Genomic DNA, 26,501 nt, shown 5'->3' on the forward strand with positions numbered 1-26,501 from the left:
CAATTATATTATATTTTCCTTTGGTTTTTAAATTAAATATTTTTTCAACGATTAATCTTACAAGCCACGATATCCGCGCGAACTCTATTTTCTTAATTAAATTGTGGTTTTATTACTTTATCGATTACATGTGAAGACGTGACTTACCCTTAAAACTACACTGTATGGCAAGGCAGTGGCCGTATATGTGCCATTTTTAACGGGCAGAGGGCATATAAAAAGTACCGGGTTTTTTTTATTGAATTAATGATAATAAAAAAACAAGAAATTACTTTTCTTTTAACGCTATTATCTACCCGAATCAGTAATCAAAAGTAAAAAATTCGTCAGGCCTGTTTAAGGGTTAAACGATACGAACAAAACGAAAAAAGTAAACGAATAGCGAAACCCTTAGTTAAAAGCATTTCACTCTATTTTACTACCACATAAGCTTTTCATGTTCATCCCTATTCATTAAGGAAGGTAGGTGCTAGTTTTAGCTATACTATACAGACAGAGTACAATTTGTGAAACAAGGAACAAGGTTGTACTACAGATTTATTTTTTAAAAGAACATACCTAATATGGTCGCCTGTGCCTACTTACCTAAAAATATTTCAAAACCACAAAAAAACTAAGCTTCTCTTACCGAACAAACTTTTTTTAGTCTGTTTTTGTGAAGCTGCGCGTATTGATATTTCATAAAATTGTAACTGTATTTCATATTTACAAACAAACTTTATGCTAGGTATAACTATTTATTAATCTGTGGTATAGTTTCACTTTTTCATATTCACTTTATCATAACTTTAATGCAACATTTTAGAATGACGGCGCTCTTTTTTTACCTACATACTCGTATTATGTATATGTATGGCTATTATTCATAATAGTCTATCGTATGAAGGTAATACCTTCCACGAAAATTGTTTTGAATACAAAACTATTCTCTTTTTAGGGTTCCGTAGCCAAATGGCAAAAAACGGAACCCTTATAGATTCGTCATGTCTGTCTGTCTGTCTGTCCGTCTGTCCGTCTGTCCGTCTGTCCGTCTGTCCGTCCGTATGTCACAGCCACTTTTCTCCGAAACTATAAGAACTATACTGTTGAAACTTGGTAAGTAGATGTATTCTGTGAACCGCATTAAGATTTTCACACAAAAATAGAAAAAAAACAATAAATTTTTGGGGTTCCCCATACTTCGAACTGAAACTCAAAAATTTTTTTTTCATCAAACCCATACGTGTGGGGTATCTATGGATAGGTCTTCAAAAATGATATTGAGGTTTCTAATATCATTTTTTTCTAAACTGAATAGTTTGCGCGAGAGACACTTCCAAAGTGGTAAAATGTGTGTCCCCCCCCCCTGTAACTTCTAAAATAAGAGAATGATAAAACTAAAAAAAATATATGATGTACATTACCATGTAAACTTCCACCGAAAATTGGTTTGAACGAGATCTAGTAAGTAGTTTTTTTTTTATACGTCATAAATCGCCTAAATACGGAACCCTTCATGGGCGAGTCCGACTCGCACTTGGCCGCTTTTTTTTTAATAAGGACGAAAATGCCGCGTAGGTAGACGTACGCTATTTTGCTTGTATGGCTTATTCGTATCGTATGATAGTACGGAACTCTCCATTATGCGTGGCCCTACCCGCACTTGTTTTTCTTACCTACACAAGCTAGTCGCATGCCAAATTCGATGCTGTTTTCCGGTTGCGACTGTACTTTGAGCTTACGGGTGTCGGACTATTAACAAAACCGAACCCTTGAGGTGGCCTTATCGCTATAACCTTTGACCGATCTCTGGAATCAAGTTCCGATCCACTCCCTACTCCCACCAATCTTGTCATACGATGTTCACTACATCAGTCTAGCCGCGGCTGTCGAGCGCGGAGGTCGCTCTGTACCTACGTCACGTTATTCCTATACATCGCGGCTGCTGAAAATTCTTTAAACTTTTCCGTAGTATTGAGTGTTGTGTGTGACAATGGAATTGTGTGTGAACTCCTAATGTTGTTAGAATGAGTTTGTTCTAGTTTAAACCTTATTTTGTGCAAGTGCTTGGTGGATTTTAATCTGGGCCGGCTTTTTGTTGTGAGTATTATAAAAACATTACGCTTTAACTCCTTACCTACGTGACTTGTCATTATTCTAAACAGGTTGTTAACCTATGACTTAAATTTAAATACTAGGTGACATAATATTCCTTTGGAATGATTATGAATATTATGATAGTATGAAGTACTACCCACCTATTTAAATAAATAATCAAAGTACTTCGAACGAACTACCTTGTACCTACTTATACTTAAGTTGTTGTAGTGTAGTGTGTAGAAAATTTTAATTTACCTATCAAATTACCATTCAATCTTGAATGCACGCTTAAGGCTTCGTCACACAGGCGCGTTTTCCGGGCGGCGCGTGAGCGGGGCGCGCCGCTTTTACAAATAAAACGCTCACGCCCCGCTCACGCGCCGCCCGGAAAACGCGCCTGTGTGTAGATCTTTGCGATGTCTAAGAAATTAATACTGAAAGACCGAGTACCTATTCCTAAATACCGGAGATCGGGTTTGAGAATGTGAAGGACTAATAGGTACCTAAGGAAAATTATCTTACATCTTGAAGGTTGGTTAGTCATTCCGCGAAATGTTTATACACAGTAGTCTATAGTTCGAGATTATAATATGAATGTACCTACCTACGATACGAGTCTAAAGAGTCTACTAGCATTTAAGTATTGGTTAGGTTAGGTTAGTTATTCCACCTGTCCAATTTCTTTGTCTAATGTGTATTGCGTTTACTCTCTTATTAACATATAGCAATTTATAACACAAATACCTACTTATATCGGTACCTACCTACGTGTTAATAGTTTGTTCTACTTAGTACATTGTACGATAATATATCGATATCGATTATCGACGGATCCGGTAGTAAGTCCATAGGATTATCGCATTTTGCATTTGCAAGTTTACGCGAAACTATGCCGATAGAGTCAATGAGTTTTATTACTTGATTTAGCTGATAATTCCGTGTTGGGTCGTTCTCGCATTTCGTGCAAATCGGTGTTTTCGGAAATTTACCAAAAATGTGGTGGCGTTTTCAAATATCTGTTAATGCAAGGTTGTAACATAGGGCCTAAAGTATAGTCTCTCCAATGAACAATTCTAAAAAGTTATGTATTTTCTTTATATGTACAATTAACACCCAATTTTTTCATTCATCTCTACATGTAACGCGTGAAGATATAACTTTGACCTACATTTTAACCTTAAGATACTACAAATAGAAAATTCGTTGTTTGTTCAATAAATGACTTATTTAGTTATGTTTTAAATCGTATAATATTAGAAGCTAGAAATAAATAATAAAAACTATACAGCCTTATAAGTGTATGGTTCAAGTAATTTCTTCATTACCGACGCGAGAAATAGATTAGCTATATTTTGCTATATAGCGAGGGTATATAGCGCCTACCGCCGATGCAACACATTGTTCGTCAGTCAGTTGGCCGCGTGATCTCGTAGCGGACGCCCGTGTGCCGCAGTTAGCGAAAATATATACGATCTCTCGGGTCGGGAAGGAGTGTGGTTCTCGTTAGTCTTCATCGCCATCGCCTGATTTATACAGTAAGTAGCAAGTGTACATTATTATAATTATACGTAATGAAGTGTTTTAGTGTCGCCTTTCAGATGGTTTATTCTGCAAAATTAAGGTCTGATGCCAACTGATGTAGGCGACAAAAACTTCCAAAACTTCATTCATATCGGTTTCATTCACTTCTTTTCCTTCCAATTTTACTGGGGAAGGTAATGAATGACTTAAGAAGGTAATGATAATATATTCGAGGCAGTGCATTTAATGGAAAGAGGCTTAATTATTGTAAATATTACGTTGTTATAAACATTTAAAACTGTATATGATAATAGGGGAGCCCAACCGGGGAGCCTTTGTAGTCTAAGATGGTCGACCTTCACCGATATGTCTGACGGATGAAACTTACATATTATAAAAGAAAATATGTTCCTGAACATAAATAAATAGGGTTGCTTAAAGAAATATGGTCAAGACTATTTTTAATTATTTTTTGAAAAAAAAATTTTTCTTCATATTTCACCGATCTGTCTGACAAACGAAATAAGTTCCAAAGGAAAGTATACAACTTGTACAATATAAATCAACTAGGTTGCCTATCTTTTTCCGGTCACTATTATGTGCTTATACGGTTGCTTGCGAAAATCCGGTCACAAATAAGGGTTGCCAGGCTTTTAAATAAAATAAGAAGGGAAGACTTTTAGCGATAACTCATAAACGGCTTAACTTATCAAGTTTGCTTTAATTTTGTTTGAATGAGTTTATTAAGCACTATTTTTATGATTTTTTTCATATTTTTGGATCGATTTTTCAAAAGTTAGAAGGAATAACCGTTTTTTGTTCTTTCTAAATTATTATTTCCAAAATGATTCACTTTATCAAAAAATGTTGTTTGCAAACTCCTATTTATTTTTAAAGACCTATCCAACGACACCCCACACTATAGGGTTACGATAACGATAACACTATAGGGTAACGATAAAAAAAATTACATAGGTACAAAACGCGAATGATTTAAATATATTTTGTCTATGCTAATTTTTGAAAATTTGAATACTATGTTTTATGTGATATGGTGCGCAGATGATCAAACCGACTTAACAAACACTTGATGTTGACAATCTCGACTCATAATGATGATAAGTAAATGGTAAATGTACCATCTAGCTTGAACATTATAAGTTGAGATTGTCAACCCCAAGTGTATGTCAAGTCGGTTTGATCATCTCCGCAGTACTTAAGACACATGTTTTTAATATTGTTGATTTTAATTGGTGTTAATTTTCTTGAAATACAGTTTTTTTATGTTCGATTTCATAAGTTTGTTTCATTACCGTCCACTGATAAAATTACCATCTCGGCCGAATTCATTACCAGCGCGTAGTTCATTACCAGTAGCCTTATTAAATGAAAAGTAATAACGTTACAAAGATGCCTTTAGCAGAAAAATGTTAATAAATGAATCCACAAATTGACGAAACTCAAAAGTTTACCATTTAAAAGAAAAATTACAAATCGAGAGAACCTCACCGATTTGCACGAAATGAGAGAATGACCCTGTTACAGCTGCTAGCACTTACCCACTTGGCGATAATCAGTAATTTCTTGACAAGTATGAAACATCGAGTTTAAGATTACCTATGTTTAATATAATTAACTACATTAACGTGCATCATTACGTACTTTTTTTTTAATTTGAAATGTAGGTTAATCGTCGCTTAATGTAATTTGTACCTTTGTATCTACCTTCTTAATAAAAGTGTTGTTAACCGACTTCAAAAGAGGAGGAGGTTCTTTGATTCATTTTAATATGAGAATAAAAAACCAAAGATTTTGATGTTGTTTGTACCTAACCTTCATTCCGTTCCTCTCTAAAAAACTATAAACTAAACTATAAATTCCTCTCTATAAATTAAAAGTGGAAAAATTCACTGTTTTGGCTGGGACTTGAACCCACGACCACTGGATCACTAGTACAGTGTTCTGCCATGTATGAAATATCTTTACAAAAAAGGCAATTTTGTAGAATGAAATAAAAAGGTCAAACTATACAACTTTGCAAAATCGCGTTTTTAAACGAATTCGTAGATAGGTAGATAATTGTATAACAATTATAGTAACACTACAATTTTTACACACACAATTAGATTTCTCTTCTTTCTCTTCTTTCCACCGTGTTGTATTATTTGTATTATTTAATGTAATAAATATATATTATATAATTTTTTTTGGCGAAAGAAGGTAATCTTTGTGACAAGAATATATATGTATAATAAGTACACATATGTGCTTAACGTAACTCGGGAATTTTCAGCGAGTTGTCAAATAGTAGGGTATATTTTTGCGGGAAAAAAAAATGTTGAAAAATGGATGCAAGTATAAGATGGCAAAGCCTTTGATGTATATTTCTGAGTTTTAGTTATAAAACATGGAGCGTAGATTATTTTATATACGAAAAAGGACTAATAACACAAAAGTTACGACGGTGGGCAATGTAATCTAGTAATTTATAAATAATGACAACATTGCCCATCACCAAAAACGACTTAAGAGGCTTGTCATTTCAAATGATTTACCCAACTGCGCAAGTACATGAGGGTAATGTGTGTACACCAAAGTAGCTTTATAAGTAAGTATATAGGCACCTGTACCTACTGTACCTACAACATTTCTCTCGTTATCCGTTGTATAAGTAGGTATATAGATGTTTTATCCCTTCATTCTTTTTGCGAATAACATTATGCGTATTATCTTAATGGATGCTGTAAGCAAGAAGAAATGTTAGCGATTCATACTTTTTTCAGAAATACGTGTTTTTTTTAAAGGCGGTGCAAGGGAGCTAGTTTGACGGCAATTCTTTTTTTTGTAATGAGCAAAATTACTACGATAAAATATCGTATAAAATTTATTCATGTAATTAGAAAAGAAAGAGACACATTTCTCTCTAAATTAACCAAATATTGGAGAAATGTTTCAAATGATGCGCCTTTTTTTCGATCCCTGCAATAATTGACCCATCTGCTTAAGCCCACACCACAGGTATAATAAATTATTAAGGACAAGGCAAAAGAAGACAAAGAAAGTCAAAATAAATGGGGAGAGGAATTACTGATTTGCTTTCAACAACCGCTTGGCCTTGGCTCGTCAGGTTTATTGTTATGGAGAACAAAGTAGTTATTTTTTAGGTACGCAAAAACGTGTACCTATAAACGAACTGCAACTCTTAAAGAGCCAACAGGAGCTAAGATTAAAATATTTTAGGTAAATATACCCGTCTCGCTAACGGAAGCGGCTCCTAAAACTAGTGCGATAAGGACAAGGCGAAAAATCCTGCGTAAAAATATCAAAAATCGAGGTTTCGTACTCGACTGTTTCCTCCTCCAAAACTTAACCAATCGTAACCAAATTTGGAAATCTAAATGATTATGACATTATCTGTGTCGGACCGTTTTGATTTTTTGACTAATTGATGTCAGTTTTGAATAGCACGCCTCTCATTGCGGCATAGTCAATTAGGCCATTTTGGCCATTTTTGAAGGGTTCTAGCGCCTTAAAAAACAAAAATATCAAAAAAAGCAAAACGGTCCGACACAGATATTGACGATATTAATCTGTGTTGAAATAGTTATTTTCGATACAAGTGCGAAAAAGAGGAAATTCGAAACGAGTGGCGATAAATTAAAACACGACCGAAGGGAGTATTTTAAATCGACACGAGTTGCGAATTACCTATTCGCACGTGTATCGAACAACGTTTTACAGTACATATGGCACTTTAAAGTTTCGACATACGCACGAAAAGTGCTATTTTACGCACTAGTGTACTGTAGTATATGTACTGTAAAAATCATTGCTCTAGCTTCAAAACCCACGTAGGAAACAGTCGAGTACGTTTGTATGGAGAAATGACCACTCCTGTTGGCTCTTAAACACAAAACCTAGCTCCAAAATTAACCAACAAAATATATTACAGTATGAAAGAGTAATACTTGTTTGCCTCTAGCAGAATGCAGATGTATGTTTATTAAGCAGTAGGTACCTACGTAGAAATAAGTAGTTGTTAATTAAATTATGGTAACAACAGAAAATGTAAAATAAATCTGATATGTGAAGCAATTTAATTTTATACTTTAACACGATCTATTTTTCTTATTCATGATTCTACGTAAATATAGTTATATCGCTTATCTAATTTTCTTTGAATAAATATCATTAGGTTCAATAAGTGTAAGATGATTTTAGCCAGTTTTAACCCCCTCTCCACTGTGTAAGAAAATCTAAGAATCGTCCTTCTCTCCTCCACCTGTTTTAATATTCATTCGGTACGTAAGCGTCTAAAGTAAAAAACCGGCCAAGTGCGAGTCGGGCTCGCGCACGGAGGGTTCCGCACCATCAACAAAAAATAGAGCAAAACAAGCAAAAAAACGGTCACCCATCCAAGTACTGACCCCGCCCGACGTTGCTTAACTTCGGTCAAAAATCACGTTTGTTGTATGGGAGCCCCACTTAAATCTTTATTTTATTCTGTTTTTAGTATTTGTTGTTATAGCGGCAACAGAAATACATCATCTGTGAAAATTTCAACTGTCTAGTTATCGCGGTTCGTGAGATACAGCCTGGTGACAGACGGACGGACGGACGGACGGACGGACAGCGAAGTCTTAGTAATAGGGTCCCGTTTTTTACCCTTTGGGTGTAATCAATTGACAAATTTGTCGTTTTCTTTGTATTGTACTAGTTTTTTAATAGGTAATAACTAATAATTAATCTGTGTCGCCTTCATAATCGTTTGCTTTATAAGTACCTACATCCTTAGCAAGAGATCTAAGGTCCACCACCTTGCATTTTGGAGACAAAGCAAACCGCTTGGAACAGGTGTTCCTGGGGGTGATCTGAGCTGATTTACCCCGGTTGCCGAGAGGTCCCCCCCAGCAGGTGGGCAGGGGAGGGGGGGCAAAAGTGCCTCCGGCGCGCATCACTCTAAATTTTATATCTGCATACCTCTAGCAACTATATCAAGTTTGGTGTCTTTTTCGTATAATTCGAGGATGGAGAATTCATTTCTGTGACTAAACTTTCACTCACCCATACAAAAAAATCGAGAAATTCAAAATTCAAAAAAAATCTTTACACTTTTTTTTTTGAAAATCCTCTACAAAATTAAAACTACGAGGATTTGCTCTACAAAAAAAAATACCTGTCAATAGCCTAGTTATCCTTATATATAGAATAGTAAACTTCTCAATCATTTTTCTTTTATAACTCTGTAAAAAAAAATATTTATGTCGCGCGGCGTACCTGCATTGTAAGAGCAGTATGCAGCTTTTAGGATTTTTAAGTATGTTTTGATGGTTTCTTATAAGTTATTATGATTCTTTTTGTAGATTACATTAATATATTACTTCTGGACGTGATATATATGCAAATATAAATGAAATATATAAATAATAATAATAAGTGGCAGCACAATTCCAACAAGCCCTCGAGCTTGGTTCTCTACCACCTTCCTTAACAACTGGTGTCACCTTCCTGCTCTTCAAGTCCGGTAGTACCACGGAAGCAAAAAACTACAGACCCATCACATGCTTGCCTACACTCTACAAGCTCCTTACATCCATTTTGAGAGCAAAAATCAATGCGCACATTGTCGCAAACAATATTTTGGCTTCCGCTCAAAATGGATGTAGGGTTGGGTCCCGTGGTACTAAAGAGCTCCTCCTCATAGACATGACCATATGCCAACAAATCCGGCGGAACAAGGGGGCCCTCTCAGCCGCTTGGATTGACTATAAGAAGGCCTATGATTCGGTGCCTCATTCATGGCTGGGGAGGGACTTAGAGCTGTATAAAGTTGATGAAGCTTTGAGAGCCTTCCTAAGCGCGTGTATGAGGCAGTGGACCACAGTCCTTCGTCAACCAGGAGGCGGGGATGACCGCTCTGGCCCGCAGGATTTTATAAGGATTGAGCGAGGAATCTTTCAGGGTGATAGTCTGAGTCCCCTGTGGTTCTGCCTAGCTCTGAATCTCCTCATGAACCTCACCCTGCTGAAAGATTTGGGACTAGGTTGCCGGCTTCGGTGAGGGAATGAATGAAGGGTGAAGTCATTTCTCACCTTTTGTACATGGATGACCTCAAATTATTTGCACAAAATAGCCAAGACTTGTTGGACCTACTGAAAACTACCGAAGTCTTCAGTAGTGCCATCAACATGGAGTTTGGTGTCGATAAATGTGCGGTTATACATGTAGAGCGGGGGAGGGTTGTAAATTCAACAAATTTACAACTCGCTGAGACAATGGCTTTCAGATCTATCTCTGAATCAGAAACCTATAAATACCTTGGTATGTCACAGTTTCTGGGTATTGAGGACGAGGGTATTAGACGGTCGGTGAAGGAGCGCTTTTTCAGTCGGCTCACAAAAGTCCTTAACAGTCTTTTGTCAGGAGGCAACAAAGTGCGTGCCTTCAACGCCTGGGTAATGCCCCTACTCACATACTCCTTTGGCATACTAAGGTGGACTCAGATCGAACTGGACGCCCTAGATCGGAGATCACTGCTCACCATGCATCGCATGCTACACCCACGCTCGTCAGTTATGAGATTGTACATCCCACGGAAGTGTGGAGGCCGAGGCTTCCTAAACGCTAAGGATCTCCACAACCGCCAGGTGTACAATCTCAGGAATTATTTCCTTAACAACGAGTGTTGGATGCATCGTGTTGTGGTGGCAGTAGACAGGAACCTCACGCCGCTCTCCTTGGCAAACGAGAACTGGCGCAAACCTGTGGTACTAAGTACTGCGGATCGCAAGGCGGCATGGGAGAGTAAGGTGCTACACGGGCGGTTCTACAAGGCCCTCACGGGACCCGATGTGGACCTGTTCGGGTCGGTGAACTGGTTACGATTCGGAGAAACCGAGGGTTTTGCCTGTGCAATTGCGGACGAAGTAATGATGACGAACAACTATCGGAAATATATCCTGAAGGACGGTACGGTCGACATTTGTGGGGCATGCCGCCGTCCCGGAGAGTCACTCAGGCATATCATTTCCGGTTGTTCTCATCTTGCTAACGGCGAGTACTTGCACAGACATAATCTCGTAGCCAGGATTATTCACCAGCAGCTTGCTCTTCTATATGGTCTTGTGGACCGCGAAGTACCGTACTACAAGTATTTACCTGCGCCTGTTGTCGAGAATGGTCGTGCCACGCTCTATTGGGATCGATCTATCATCACTGACAGGACTATTGTAGCCAATAAGCCTGACATTGTGATAATAGATCGATCGCAATGTCGGGCCGTGCTCGTTGACATCACCATCCCCCATGATGAGAATCTCGTGAAGGCCGAGAAGGACAAGTCCAGTAAGTACTTGGCTCACGAGATAACCGCCATGTGGGATGTTGATTCGACGATCATTGTCCCGATAGTCGTTTCAGTGAACGGTCTAATAGCGAAGAGTCTCGACCAACATCTTGAGAGACTCTCGCTAGGTGGTTGGATCAAAGGCCAGAAGGCGCCAGATGCAGAAGGCGGTGATCATGGAAACGGCGCGGATAGTCCGCCAGTTCCTCTCTCTGCGGCCCTGACCACCGGCAGCTTGGGCCTTGCCCCGCTGCTGGCGGCACCCTAGGTTAGGTTTTTTATAATGTGTTTATATGTATTTTTTATTGTTTTGTAAGTGTTTTTATATTTTACTTTTATATTCATATTATAAAAAACCTAACTTAAGATGAAAGATAAATAAAGTGAATAATAATAAAATGCTTTATTGCACACTACAAAAGAAATGTTACAAAAGTATGAACAGGTACAAAAATGTAGGTAACAACAGGCGGACTTATCGCTAAATAGCGATCTCTTCCAGACAACCTTCAGATAGTGAGACGGCGGAAAAGATTCAAGTTAACGGAAGTTAAATAAAGATGTTGGGAACTAATACCAACGGTTCCTGAGCGCGAGCGCCGCTGCACTGCACCGCATTCACCTCCGTTTAGATACCTACACTACACGCAAATTTAGTATAATTTTTATGTATACATAGATAAGTATCTTAAAAGACGTAGAAGATAAAAGGTCACAATAACTAAATAAAAAATTGATCTGTCGTGAAACTATCCAGTAGGTAGACAACTCATTCTGCATAGGATAATCCAATATTCAGTTATATCGTACTTATTGTAAATTCCTTTATTGTTTTAAATATTTACTTTCTGTACCTACTTGCGTTATGCTGAATAATGTTTTGAAGTAAATGCGTGTCTAAACTAAATGCGTGTAGGTATACCTACTTCAGCACGGTCCGCCGTGCGACACAAAACATTTTTTAAATACAATTATTAGTTAAAAATGGTTGATAAGTTTATTATTCTATATAGTAGAATAACTGGGCTATTCACATGTATTTTTTTTTAGAGCAGATCCTCATAGTTTTAATTATGTAGAGGATTTAAAAAAAAAAAAAGTGTAAAGATTTTTTTTGAATTTTGAATTTCTCGATTTTTTTGTATGGGTGAGTGAAAGTTTAGTCACAGAAATGAATTCTCCATCCTCAAATTATACGAAAAAGACACCAAACTTGATATAGTTGCTAGATGTATGCAGATATAAAATTTAGAGTGAGGCGCGCCGGAGGCACTTTTCCCCCCCCCCCTCCCCTGCCCACCTGCTGGGGGGGACCTCTCGGCAACCGGGCGAAATTAGCTCAGATCACCCCCAGGAACACCTGTTCCAAGCGGTTTGCTTTGTCTCCAAAATGCAAGGTCCCCTTAGAAAACGGGATCTTAGATCTAGTACTACCTAGCGCGCGCTTACGCATTCGCTCGAATCTCAAAGTAAGTATTATACTACCGATTATCGGTTTCTTAACTTTGCGCAATTTTGAGCCTCAGCCCACCCGCTTGTAAAAAAACATGGTTGACACCCTTTTCCCCTAAATCAGCTTAAGTAATAAATGAATGGCGCCTTACGCAGTTAATTCAGGTAGTTACTCAAAAGAACATGCAAAATGTATTTTTTCATACAAGTTTTAGTTTGAGTACAATATCACAGTCAGACTCTAAACACTCATGAGAAAATTAATAAATTTACACAAATCGGTGGCAAATCTCCTTGTAGCGAAAAACTGGCAACGAAAAAATTCCAGATTATTTCTTTCGGGAGGATAAAAAGGTTTTATGAGATCGTAAAAAGCAGATCTTTCTTCTAAGGCTGTCCTGACAAAATATCAACATTGAAGCGGTTACTGTTGATTGTATAGGCAGATGTAATGCTATGAAATGATGTAGAGATACATATATATAGGTAGTCACTTACGCAATTCATAAAAAAAATGGTTTCGGAACTTCTATATTGTTTTATACGAAGTGCATTAGGTACCTGCATACAAACTATTTGTTGTCTTCATATTTAGTATTAGATATTTCCTTGGAGAATATTTGTTTGACAAGCTACTTAATTACCTATGTAAGTATAACAAATACCTATTATATGAGGAGTCTTTTCAGAAGGGCTTATTTCTCTATGAGCACCATACAAAAATAAGCCCATTTGAGAAGACACTGTTCATATATATCATCCATTTGTCTATGTCTGTAAAAGTGATATAGGTACCTAATATTTTGAATAAAGAAATTTTTGTTATAATATCCCCGATATTTGGTAATATTACACACAATTTTACGAAGTAATCCGTGTGGTTGACATGAAGGGTTATGCAGATCAAGCTCCCAATAGCATATTATCGTGGCCGAAGGGCGGGTCCTCGCTCCCAGGTAACGGGAGGTCACGCATGTAATATGAAGTCTTTGTGCCTACATCCCAACTCAATGTAATCTGACTTCCGAACGTAGGCGCACCGCGGAATACTTAAGTGGCCTTAAAATGAGTACATGTTTTCGGGATAACACCGTTCGTTAAGCGTGGATTTCTGTAAGTATGTTAACTGTATGTATGTTGTAGTCGTATGTTAACCATAGTTAACATTAATAATATGCATTAAATACTGTTAAACTTTGTCATATTTTAAGGTTTGATAATTTTGCGTTTGTCATATAATTCTATATTGATTTACCATAATTTAGTTTTATGCCAAAATTCTACTAGGGAACAAATCAAATTATTTTATGAAATAATTTGATTTGTTTTTATCTCTTGAACCCTTTTTTAGTTTTCGAGGATAAAATACATTAAAAAGTAATGTAAACCCGAAGCCAGAGTACTCTTGAGAAGGCCCCTAATCCTTTACCAAAAGTAGTAGGTAAGTTTCAATCGTTTCTTTTAAAATATCAGAAGCATTCGATTTTTCCCCTTGTCAATGTTTTTCAGTGGTGAAGAACATTTATTTTTCGCGACAATTATTCAAAACGTCACGTCTTTACAAGAGGACCGAAAACTTGCAAAATCTAAATCCAAATATATCTCGACTTATGGTAAGTGGAACGTTACTCATGTATATTTTATCGCAATGAATAAACCATCGGAATTTTTGATAGTCGAAAGAGCTATGGACGATATGCGTAGTAGTATAGGTAAAGTAGTAGGAGTGGGAACACTTACATAAATATATTCCTACGCTTTTAAACTATATAATAACTACTAATAATTAATGGATACGTAGATAAATAATTAAATAAACCATTCAATTCAATATTTAGGGAAACAAAGCATTGCCGTTTATTTGAATCGCTATGGAGTAAGAGGGAGCTGGGGTAATTGGAACGTTACATATATTATTTTGATCTAATATCCATACGACTACGCTGATGGCAAGGGTAGTGATAAAGATTTTTACACGTTCAACTAAGAGTAACAGAAATCATTAAGAACGCAAGGTGACTAAAATGAACGATAAAAAAGTAACGTGTAGAAAAATCACAAGGTTCGAAAACATTCATATTTAAGGATAGTAAAAAAAATGACGAAAATATTGTGTCTAAGTAATCGTGAGCATATTCCGAATCCGGCTGTCATTTGCGCTCATACACTCATGTGAATACATATAACAAACTTAATTAGAAGTATATTGCAATTTTCATAGGTACTCAGCGTTCCCAATTTCCGAGAGTTTATTATTATCGATAAAACATATTGATAGACAATGAATCATTATTAATGATTAGATACATTACCAAATTTAGACATATTACAGCGTTACTAATTTAGTTTGCTCGGACACGGAGAACAGTGGTTATAATGAAAATGTGTCTGAAAAAGACACAAATTAAAAAAAAAAAATCGTAAAAATATCTGTAATTGTTAAAGGTTCCGTTACATAGGCGCGTTTTCCGGGCGAGGCGTGAGCGGGGCGAGAGCGTTTTATATGTAAAAGCGGCGCTCCCGCTTACGCCTCGTCCGAAAAACGCGCCTGTGTGACGAAGTCTTAAGCTAATGCAGTAAACCGCGTCCAAATTATTGTAAATAGCAACCGATTTTTTTTTGATGTAGGAATAATAAATGAATATTAATGGTTAATACAACACGTATTTCTTGCTTCTATTAGTTTAATCGAAAAATTCCCTTGACGTGTCCTGATGTAAAGTTAGAAGCATTACATCAGGTCAGGGTAGAAGGCATTGGCTTACATAGGTATGAAAAACCTTTTTGAGAGGTAAATTATTTCTGTTTATTTTGTTACGAATAAAGACAGTCCATAGATTCGAAGATTATTTTTCTATAAACAATAAAGTGTGTTTTTATTCACATGTGTTATCTCCAGTCAAAGCACAGATAAATAAATATGAATACTGTATCCACAACCCACCTCTACTCCATCTTCGTCGGCAGGCCGTGCGTACCATCCATCTGTTCCCTTCTACACACACGAATAAATATATAGGAATAAGGGATACCCCACACTAGCGTCTTTTGCTAGATAGTATTATCCATTTTGTACTTTGCCACTGTGACAAGGTAGGTACGAAATGGGTCGGTAAATAAATTATTTGACTGTACCTACCATTATATTTATCTCCAACACATTATGCCCAAAGTAAAAAAACAGAATTATATATCAAGGAAAAAAACAAAAAAAACCTTGCTACACGTTTTTTGTGCCTGCAAGTTGACTAGTATAAGAAAATGGTAAGAATTATTTATTAAACCAACACAATAATAACAGCATAGGTAGCATAGGATCCACAGCGCAGGCTTCGTCATCATACAGAAAGCTCATCCACCTCAGGCTTCGTCAAATTATAAAGGAAATTGGTCATTACAAAATACATAATAAGTATGTATGTATATGTATGTACGTATGTATGTGTGTATGTATGTATGTATGTATGTATTGTATGTAGTAGTATAAGTATGTACCTAACTTACTGTCTTTAAAAAAAAACTACCCATATTTTTAAAAATGTTTTTTTTTTTGTTACACTTATCCCAAAACCTTATAAGGATAAAGATGTTCTTTCATCTCCGAGGCATCAATAATTCACTTTGTACTTTTAAGTTCAATGGATTGGCTTTCTTTCATGTTTTATGTTTATTTATACTTATAACAAGTTTTCTTTTCCATCTTGTTGAGAGCAGCCACTCTATCAGTCTTACTTTCGTGACATACGGCACAAATCGAACAATGCTTGGAGTCTGTGAGTAAAACTAATGTGGTGGTGTGCAGTGAATGGAGAATTAATTTTGAAGCGCGTTTAACCACTATTTTGGTGTCTACGGTGTGCTTCTTGTAAAGTCTGATATCGCTTTACAAGAACGAATAAAATCACCGTACACTGTCATGTACTACTAACCGTACAATTTAAATCGTATTGCCTTGCTACTACGACCTTGATACTGACGAAATTGCCCCACTGGGCTGAAGCCATAATTTTAAAGCAGAAGAAGAAAATTTCATTTGGATGTCGACTGCAGCAGCGTTGCTGTTACAACGAGCGATGACACTAGCTGACAATTTTCTGGATAAAATTAATCGGTAACAACAGCAACACTATTTTTGTCAAGGAATTTCACATAGGTAGGCATGCCCGTGAGTGTGTATTTGTTTGTGTGCAACCAAAATTTAAGTATGAGAATGTTTAAATTGTTTGCTTAATACGCTCATTATCAGAGGAAACTGCTTATCAAATGGTTATTAATGACACATAGGAAAAATATTTAATAGTACTTAGTTAACATTGTACTTGAGAGTTACTGATAATAAACTTTTGGGTACCCACCCACGACATTTCTAGATCAACCGACCCAATTCAAAAACCACACACGATAAGTGTGCTAAGCGTAGACGTGAAAACATTTTTCGCATAATTTTCTTGAAAGCCTCCACGGGTAATTCATTCTCGCCTTTGAATCAAAAAACGATTTAGACGCAGAATCAAAACAGCTTGATTTTCGTAAATTGGATTGGAAAGGAAGAACTTTGCTCAGTCATTGCTATGCGAATGCTGAAATTATTCATGGCTTGAAGGTACTTAATGAAAAGCGTAAATAACATCACGAAGTTTATAAATAATAAACGTGGCGTTACGAGGGCTCCGTATGGAATGTGCAATTTGTGCCTTGAAAGCGTGGCGCCTTTTAATGAATGAATTCGCTCACTTGGGGATACGCCATGCGGTTACCATACAAATTGTGACGGTGGGAAGCTATGACATGTTTCGTAATAATTTCTAACCTCTTTCTAACGTAAAGTAACGTAAAACATTAGAAACCAGTTTTTAGTGAAAACGAGTTTTCCCTATACATAGTTAAAACTAGTTTTCCGTATCGCCATAGTAAAAACTCCTTTTTACTAGTTAAAACTAGTGTTCGACCAAGAACCAAGACCTGGAAATTTTCATGTAAGACTAGTTTTCACCGATAATGTTGAAGAATATCTTTTATACCTTGTTTTTTTTTGCATTAGAAAAAGGGTACCTAAACAAGTTTGACGCGTCTTTTTATTGAAAAACAATTTTGATAAATAAGCCACAGCAAATATGTAACAATTATATAGCAAGGACATATATTTACATTGTTTGGTTTTCATAAGTACTTACGTAATAGTTGCTATTTTTAAAGCATTTTTCAATAAATAGACACGTCAAATGTCACCCTTTTTCTATGGCCAAAAAAATTAAAATATAATTGTATGTAAAATTAAATAAGATCTTTGGATTATCACCAAAATACAACAAACAATTTATGTGTTTCATTTATACTAGGTTTTAGAATATGATAAAATTGATAAATAAAGAGTAAAAATAGTGATAGGTACGTTTTGTTACCATTCTCTTTGCTGAGAGCCTAAATCACAAGCAATTATAATTGCTAAATAATATCCGAGCAAAGGGTAAATATCAATATCGAAGGTCACTCTGTTTCTCAGATTAGAAAAAGTTGAATAAAACCAATAGCCCATTGTATGTAAATTGGTAATGTGCACGTATAAAACGCAAAATAATTATTATGACTCAACAAAGGAAAAGGCTCCGTCATCCGGCGGATAATCAAGCTCAATTGTCTCATCTCTTTCATCAGAGACCCTTTAATAAGCCAATCGTAATGCTCTCTTGTTCTATATTTGTTTTTTCTCCTAGGAATTGCCTGCAAAAAACATCAAACCTAATGGTAATAAATTTGAGTGTGTTGCTATGAGGTTTATGTTGAGTTTTCGATTCCGATATTATTAATGTTTTTAACAACGCTAGCAGTTTTTAAATTAAGATACTTATACCTAGTTAAACTATTTGCAATTATGTTATTCACCTACAAATGCTGGTTTTCCCTTTTTTCAGTATAATCGTTATTGAGGATATAAAATAATAAGGGAAATCCTCAAATTGTCACAAATAAATAACTTAAAAGATACAGTTAGCAGCAGAAGTGGTTGAGCGGGTTCCGGATTCCAAAATGATCTGCACATGCTCACTGATGGGTGTCATTCTGAATCCCTAACAACGTTTGTCCTAAAGTCACTTGCCCTAACTGGTTTGTCCTAATGGGCACATGCCCTAACGATCAATTGTCATAACGATTATTTTCCATAATGTAAGGTTCTGAAAAATGGTTAGGTTTTAGAACATGCTGCCACAAAAGTGGGTTAGGTTAGGGTTAGAACTGCGACCCTCGCAAAAAAGAAAATATGCTTAATAACATTACGATAAGTAATTAATAATTAGGGAAACCAAATTTAGGGTTTTTACTGTTAGAACAACTGATCATTATGACAAACAATATTAGGGAATGCAAAGATAGGAGAAAAGACTTTAGAGATTCAGATATAGATCCCTCACTAATATAAGTCGCTGGGTGAGAATACGTTTGTGCCATACGCCACTTACATTGGTTTACAGGGGAGCGAAAAGAAATATTGAACTTATTTATCATTTAGGCACATATGTTAACTATTTCTAGAACTTTTCAAATATTGTGAATATAGTGGTAATCATGAAATAAAAGCATTTTTATTATTGCCATATCTGTTTTTGATGAGTAAATGTTAAACGTACAATGTATGATATGTCACAAAAGTTGTGGATATGTGACACTTTTGTGATAATTTTCCGTTAATAAAGTGTAAATATCCTATAGTAAAATGCGGATATGACAACATTTTTCAAAAATGTAATTTGTCAAAAACCGATTAGCGTCAATTATAGCATATTTTTTGTTATTTTAAAAATCATTAAAAAACGATTTTGCTCATGATAATGGATATGGCACAAACGTATTCTCAGCCAGCGAAGTAGCAATTTAAAAAAAAAATTGATCATCTTTATACTTTTTTGAGCATCTCGTCTGCTTAACTTGTTTGCTGCTGAATGTTAATTGGAGTTAAATGTTTTCATTCTAGATATAGACAATACGTAATAATTTAATAACAGTATTAAACCGTTTGTATGGCATGCGCCGATGGACTCTCTACATTAACTCACTTAGCAGGCGTGGTACAGCCGTATACCAGTTAAACCCACTGTGTTTTGTGAAATTGCGTTTTATAGCAGAAAGGCACGGGTTATACAAAACCTTAACAAATTAAATACCTAAACCTTCCTCAAGAATCACACTATTGATAGGTGAAAATGAAAATCGCATGTAGATACGATCAGTTGTTTTTGAGTTTATCGCATACAGACATAATATATAGTCAATAGACGCGGCGGCGGGGGCTTTATTTTATTTTATAATATGTAGTGATTAGCATTTTGAAATTTATAATTAGGTCTTCCTTCAATCACGGCAAACGTACTTGACGGCACCAATTATATTAACAAGTTCCGATATAAAATAAATAGTTAAGCAAATTTGTGTGAGATGCTTCATCTTATACCTTTAAATGAGAAATTCTTGTATATACATATATTTATTTATTTATACATTGAGGATCTTGGAAACGACTCTTAACAATTTCGATTTGCTATATCGGGGCGAAATTTCGATCTAGCTAGGTCTTATCTCTAGGAAAACGCGCAGATATTTTAGAAATAAAATAATGTCATCGTTTTTTTTAAACATTTCACCAGAAATACAAATTAACTAGAAACAAAAAGTTAAAAAAAAAATCTGGAATATATTTCTATTTCACACATCTGAGATTGATTACTAAATTTACGAAAATTATTTAACATCTGCAATATATTTGAACAAAATGTAAAGGAACATTGTGTCTAAGTCTTTGCTATGGAAAGCTATACGCCGCTTCAAGCTGAAGGAGGCTTAAGTGTAAGTGCTTCGTCCATCCATTTTAGTTTGCGCAGATTTGATCTCTTGAAACTGTATTTTTTGTCCTCTTAACGACTTCATTTCAAGTCTGGTTTTTATTTTGAAGCCACTGATTTTTTCATCATCCGTTTTGAGTGACTTACTCGTACGTAAGGTTCACAATAGGCACATTAATTATTACTTTTATTTCTGCCCTTTCAAATCGTGTTCGCATGGATGAGTAATTCCACGGATCAAAACCGAACTTCTTTTATTTGGTATAATTCGGTATAACACGATAAAGTAATACTTAATTAGGTACCTTAGGTATAATTTTCTTTCTTCATACATTTTCCAAAAAAATAACGAAACATTGTAAAAATGCTTTGGTTACCGACATGTCGCCGTTTTTAACGACACTTAACCATATACCTACTTAAGTAGGCAGGTATCTGACTTGGTCATACATTTAACATTACATTATCACAACTTTTTTTGTTTTGAGACTTCCATATTACTTTGCACATTCAATTTCTCTAATTTTATATATAAGGCCAATTCGAGCATACACTGACTCAGAATGATGTTATCGTGCGTATAGCTCGTTCCAATACATGTAGGTAAGGACAAGTACAAGCGATATGCTAGCTAAACATAGAAGGTAAAATCCTATAGAAGTGGTATACGCGTGCCTCCGACACTATGATTGGTCGAACATATTTGTTGCCCACCATAAACCACATTAATTTATGGTGGGAATAAAAAAATTGAGACTGTGACAAGGACAAACAATAATAGTGCTTTCGCTGCTACTCCTACTGAAAGATACATAAGACTATCCCGTTCGGGTATTTTCCCTAACCCCTCATGCCTGATCCAGTTAAAATACTAGATTCATGTAGTTAAAGAAATGAATGTCATTTTATTTGTTTATTTGTACGTTCGAATTGGCTTGTATGATTACTTAGGCTTTTAAATCTTGGAAATGCAAGCCATTAAGCTAATAGGTACCTGGTATCACGCCAACACAGATTTTACGTTTGAAAATTGTTACTTCTCCCGGTATTTTTCCCTGACTTTCAAAGATTGATGTGGGAGCATTCTTTATAAATGTTAAATGTAAGTAGTAGGTAGCCTAGATATTTTATCCCGCATGATACATTTTCAACTTAGTTATAAAATCCTTTAATAATTCATACCAAACCAAAGAAAAAACAATACTACCCTTAACACTATTAAAAAAATCCTTAGTCAGAATTGTTTATTTTGTTATTTCTAATGACATCTTTCATAAATTGTTTCGATTCAATTTACTCATTCGCTTAAATTTAATACTAAGAGCTGGTTTGCAGACACTTAATACAGCTATTACAAGCAACCTTGAAACTACTACTGGTGTGGCAGGCTGGCAGCGCACACGGTGCTATCGACCTTACCGTAACAATTGTGGATTACATAATATTATGTATATTACGCTCTCTTAGAGCGTCGATGCTAAATAAACATCGATTATTTTGATCATATGGCGTCGATATTTGTACTGCTGCTTGCATATGATATTGTAATTCATTTAGGTAATAAATTGTTTTCGAAACAAATAAAGTTATGATGAAAAACGTATAAACTCAGATAAAACATCAGTCGCTCGTTTTAATTTAAAAAAATATTACAGGGGCCTTACCATGATGTCCTTAGTGCGATTCTGTTTAGGACCTAAACTGAATCGCAATAAGGACAGGTCAACCCTTTCATTTTTATTTTAAATGATAAAATGTAAAAAAAAAATATTATTTTGCCTTTTGTTTTTCATTCTCGAGTAATTGTAGAAAATTCTGTCACATTTTTGCTCGAAATTCTATTTTTTTTTATGTACGACGGATATTTGGACGTAGATATTGGTAAATTAACCAAGTGCAGTCGTGTTTGGTGCCATAAAACTTAGAAAAGGGTGCAATATAAAAATGGAGGATGATTTGTCTGTAAAATTAATCGTATTATACGTGGTTAATAGCTCCGTAGGTGTACAAGTACATTGTATAGGTATATCAATGATCAGGTTTTTCGACTATCGACTAAGTTGGCTTAGCTTTTTTATTTTTTTATGTGCTCTTTTCCGCCTTGTGTGTTAACGATTCAACGAACTTACGTACCCATTATAGTTCACTGATAATTCTCCTGTCAACCAATAATGTACCTACTAGTATAATTGCCCCCTACCAGTGGGAGGATATAGACCCTGCGTGTTTATGTAAGAGAAATTTCAGACAGTCTTATCAACCTATCTACTGGGTTATATTATGCCAGCTCAGCTGACAACCTTTGAACTATTAAGCAACCAATTAATTAACAAGACTTGCTTATTATTACTTGACTGTTCAGTTGTTAGCAGGTGTTGATTAGATTAGAATAATTATGAAAGACCTTGACGAACTGTGTGGCCTAGATGGTAAGCACAAAAATTAGGTTCTGAATAATTTATACGTTCTTACTTACATATTCTAACTTTCTGCACAAAAAACAAGTCCATCAGACAAAGTGGAATGAAAAACCGCAAAATTGCTATTTTGACGGTGAAATACTCCGTTTATTTATATAGTTGCAATGCAATCTGTGTTTTGATAAAATGTAAGGAATCGAATAATACCTACCAATTTTTTTATTGGAAGTTGAAAAAATATTATAAACTTTTAGGTGGTTTATTTTTTTTATATTTTCTGTCTATTTACCTAGATCTTGTTATAAAATTCAACAATGTGTCATCAGCTATCCCTACCCTGTTGATACATACACTCGACATGCTAAAAATGCTAGGCCTAATAGATGACACCATGCTGTCACCTCTAATGACAATGAAAGTACCTATGAAAATTACATATAAGTATTGTGACAGTGGTGAGCACTTGGACGTTTACCGTGAATATCATAAATATAATTCTTCAATGATCATGCCTTAGAGTGTAAACTATCACATTTCAATGTAGGCAACTAAAAAAATTGACTTTATTAGCGCTTGTTTACACTTAGAATACACTGGCAGTCCGCTGGGTCTGCTCGCTGCTCTAATATTAGCATTGTTGTCGCAACGCTGTTTACTTTCAAGATAATGTGTTGAAGTGGCTAGTGGCTTAAAAGATCGCGGCACAAACAAAAGATCGCGGGGCAAACAAAGAATGTCGTTTGCGAGAATAGCTAGTCACGCGAGTCGCTATGAGCGCTATTTCGTAATTGTCATGTTAGGTCGCAATATAAATGTACCTACTCCTTTAATATCGCGTGAAATCTGAAAAACTATGCAAATTTTGGGGTAAGTCCGTTTTTTGCATTATAACACGTAGCTTGTGAAAAATGCGAGAATTTGCTAGACGTATTTTTTACAAGAATTTTTTTTTGCATAATGTTACTTGGTAGAAAGATCGTTTGTCAAAAAAACTTTTGGAATACCTATCTACTACTTTCGCATATTACTTCGCAAAATTTATTTTCGCATAATATCATATATAATCGGTTTATATTTATCGAACTCTGTTAAGCAAGACACAAACAGCGCACTTCGTGTTATCATTACTTCTATAATCGTAGCATCCATTAGCTTATCAATGTGAAATAATATCATTGCTAGGTCAGTGGGCTAATATTAGTTCTGTATACCGATGCACATTTAATTGTTTTCTTAATTGACTTGCGCAAGTATGTAGGTACTATATCTGAAAAATATAAGTTAGGTTGACTGTTAAAGTTATTGGCCACTCCATAGTAAAGTTATGGGCTATACTTAACAATAAGCTCCTATTGACTTGTTAGTTGGTTCTTTCTGATTTGTTCATAGTGGCCAATTACTATGGAAGGGCAAATAACTTTAACAGTCACCCTATTAACCAAGTAAAACTAAACATAAGAAAATGAACAGAACTTTTTCTTTGTTGATAATCTAGTCAAGACATTTACTCATTAAAATTTGTTACATTTCTCAGATACGTAACAAGATTATTACTGCAAATTTGACAATATTAATGTGATAATTTTTTCATAAAATGGATATAATAATTATGATGGATTAAGGAATTAAGAGCTAACGGGAACAAATATTTGTGATAAACACACTTTAAATGCTCTTACCAGAATTCGAACCGGGACCCTCTATACTTACTAGTATTACCTACGTTATGAATTTGTGTGTTAAATTTAGCCCACGTTGACAAATCCTAGTAGGTAATTTTAAGAGTGGAAAAGCAAAAAAAGATTCCAAGCTATTGTTCACTCCAGCGTTCGCGCTATCCTCGAACAAAGCCCGCTCTGCCGCTATAACTCTCTAACCTTTATAACTTTTTTACCCTATAATATTGCCTATTTTCTACAGTATGCTGTGTTTGATAATGACAAATACCATTTCGAGGCTGATTGACTGATTGATAAGATTAAGTAGGTACCTACAGCAACAGCATAATTATGACTGTTGTTGTGTCGCATCACGGCGTTTCGCTTTTGTTAGGCCAAAGCCTGAGTGACAATTGAATGGAGTTTTAACAGGCTTTTTCGCACTGAAAAACAACTCGTGTGTAAATGATCAATGCATTTGATTGATTCGTATACGATAACTCGCTTATTAGCATTTCAAGTATGGGTTGCGACGGTCGATGTTCGATCGGAGGCCGGTTCAATTTACTCAATTGGCGTTCGGTTGGCCGCTGTATAGTTACCTATTGTGTAATGTGAGGTAATTAATTCGAGTACAGATAAGGGATCGGGAACGAGGTATGTTTCAGCTTTGGTACTTCGAATCGGTAAACGGTAATAGTTTCATCGGGTAGATAAATTGTTTTGCATACAATCGCGTCGATCGATACGGTCTTTAGATATTTTAGGGTTACGGAAACGGTTGTTAAATATTATTATGACTTAATTAGCAAGAAGTAAGAGTTTTGATTTTTGATAGCCATCTTGAGTATTAAAATTCATTCAATTTATTGCCTTGCATAAAAAAGCGGGTAGGTATCATTAAATTTTTACATGATCGTTTTTCTACCGTACATGACTATTTATAAGCACTTTTCTTACCATAAGGATTTGAAATGTTATTTTTACAAATATATTCAAAATTTTCCTTTTAAATAATTTAACTTAATCCTGAGTGAGGAAGGACGATTGTGTACCTTTCCAACATAAGTTTACTCCCGAGTCTCCCGACATACGTAAATAAACAGTACTTACATTTGAAAATTGACTCAATAAAATGATCAAGTGATCACCAGGAGGATGATTCTTGAACAAAAACAGAATGATTATAAGATTCATATATATATCGGATTTATGCGGGAGCACCCGCTTCCAATAACACGAAATCAATCGTTTAGGTAGCTACCTAGCTACTAGCGGGACGCACTGATCATCTGATAAAATTGATCAACTGATGGGTTAAAATAAGTCATACAGTCATTTTGAAAGCTTCTTTGTCTTTAAGATCAACTTTTTAAGTATAATCATTTTCTATAATATTCATATTATCAAAAAATTGTTTAAAAAATCCGGTATTCATTATGAAAGACCGATAGGTCTTACACGTAAACCCCTTACTGACCGATACATCGACATCGACTAAACCGATGGATACATCGATACCCCATAGGGTTATACATCATAGGGTTAAACAAAACAAACTTACTTTACGTGTAGGGGAGGTACCTACCCTAGAAAATGTATTTTCTAGTTTTTATTTTACCACTTAGTCGGCATGACTGATTTATATCCATGCCAAATAACATCTTTCTAGCACTAACGATCACGGAGCAAAGCCGCGGACGGAGAGGCAGACAGACAGACAGTCGAACATGGTGAAACTGTAAGGGGACTGTAACTACAGAACCCTAAAAATGGGGACTACGTTTGTACAGAGAAGCGGTCGTCCCCTTTCGTCTTAAATTCATGACTTCAAACAAAAAGTTGTATAACAAGTTTAACTTGTATTAAAAACGTTAAACAAATAGCAAAAAGTTTTGGAAACCCATTGCTTTGCCACAAAGATGCAGACCCGATTTCGTAGCTACAAAAACAAGTCCCAACTAAGTTCATCACCCATTCTTTTTCTCCCAGCGGAGTTTTAAACAACCCATTCAATCTTGCTTAATAATTTACAGTCACCCTTTGGATAGCTCACAGTAAAAGCTACAAACCGCACTGTCTTACGCCCCAAAGTCGACCTCGGCAAGATTACAAACCCTCAAGGATAATGGATCCATATTTTACAAGTTACACCAGAGCCCGTACCATGAGTCACTGACAGTGTCAAAAC

General features: G+C 35.7%; 1 protein-coding gene across 1 annotated transcript in view; it reads left to right on the top strand.

Moving 5' to 3' along the window:
• The first annotated feature begins 1,751 nt into the window (after positions 1–1,751).
• The window catches only part of LOC134658014 (angiotensin-converting enzyme-like protein Ace3), a 149,011-nt gene continuing 124,261 nt past the window's right edge, over positions 1,752–26,501 (top strand). Inside the window, exon 1 of the mRNA XM_063513623.1 lies at positions 1,752–2,079. The gene's annotated coding sequence lies outside the window, so the exon portion shown is untranslated. The remainder of the gene's footprint in view (positions 2,080–26,501) is intronic.

Source organism: Cydia amplana, chromosome 2, assembly GCF_948474715.1.
Source record: "Cydia amplana chromosome 2, ilCydAmpl1.1, whole genome shotgun sequence".
Taxonomy (NCBI): Eukaryota; Metazoa; Arthropoda; class Insecta; order Lepidoptera; family Tortricidae; genus Cydia; species Cydia amplana.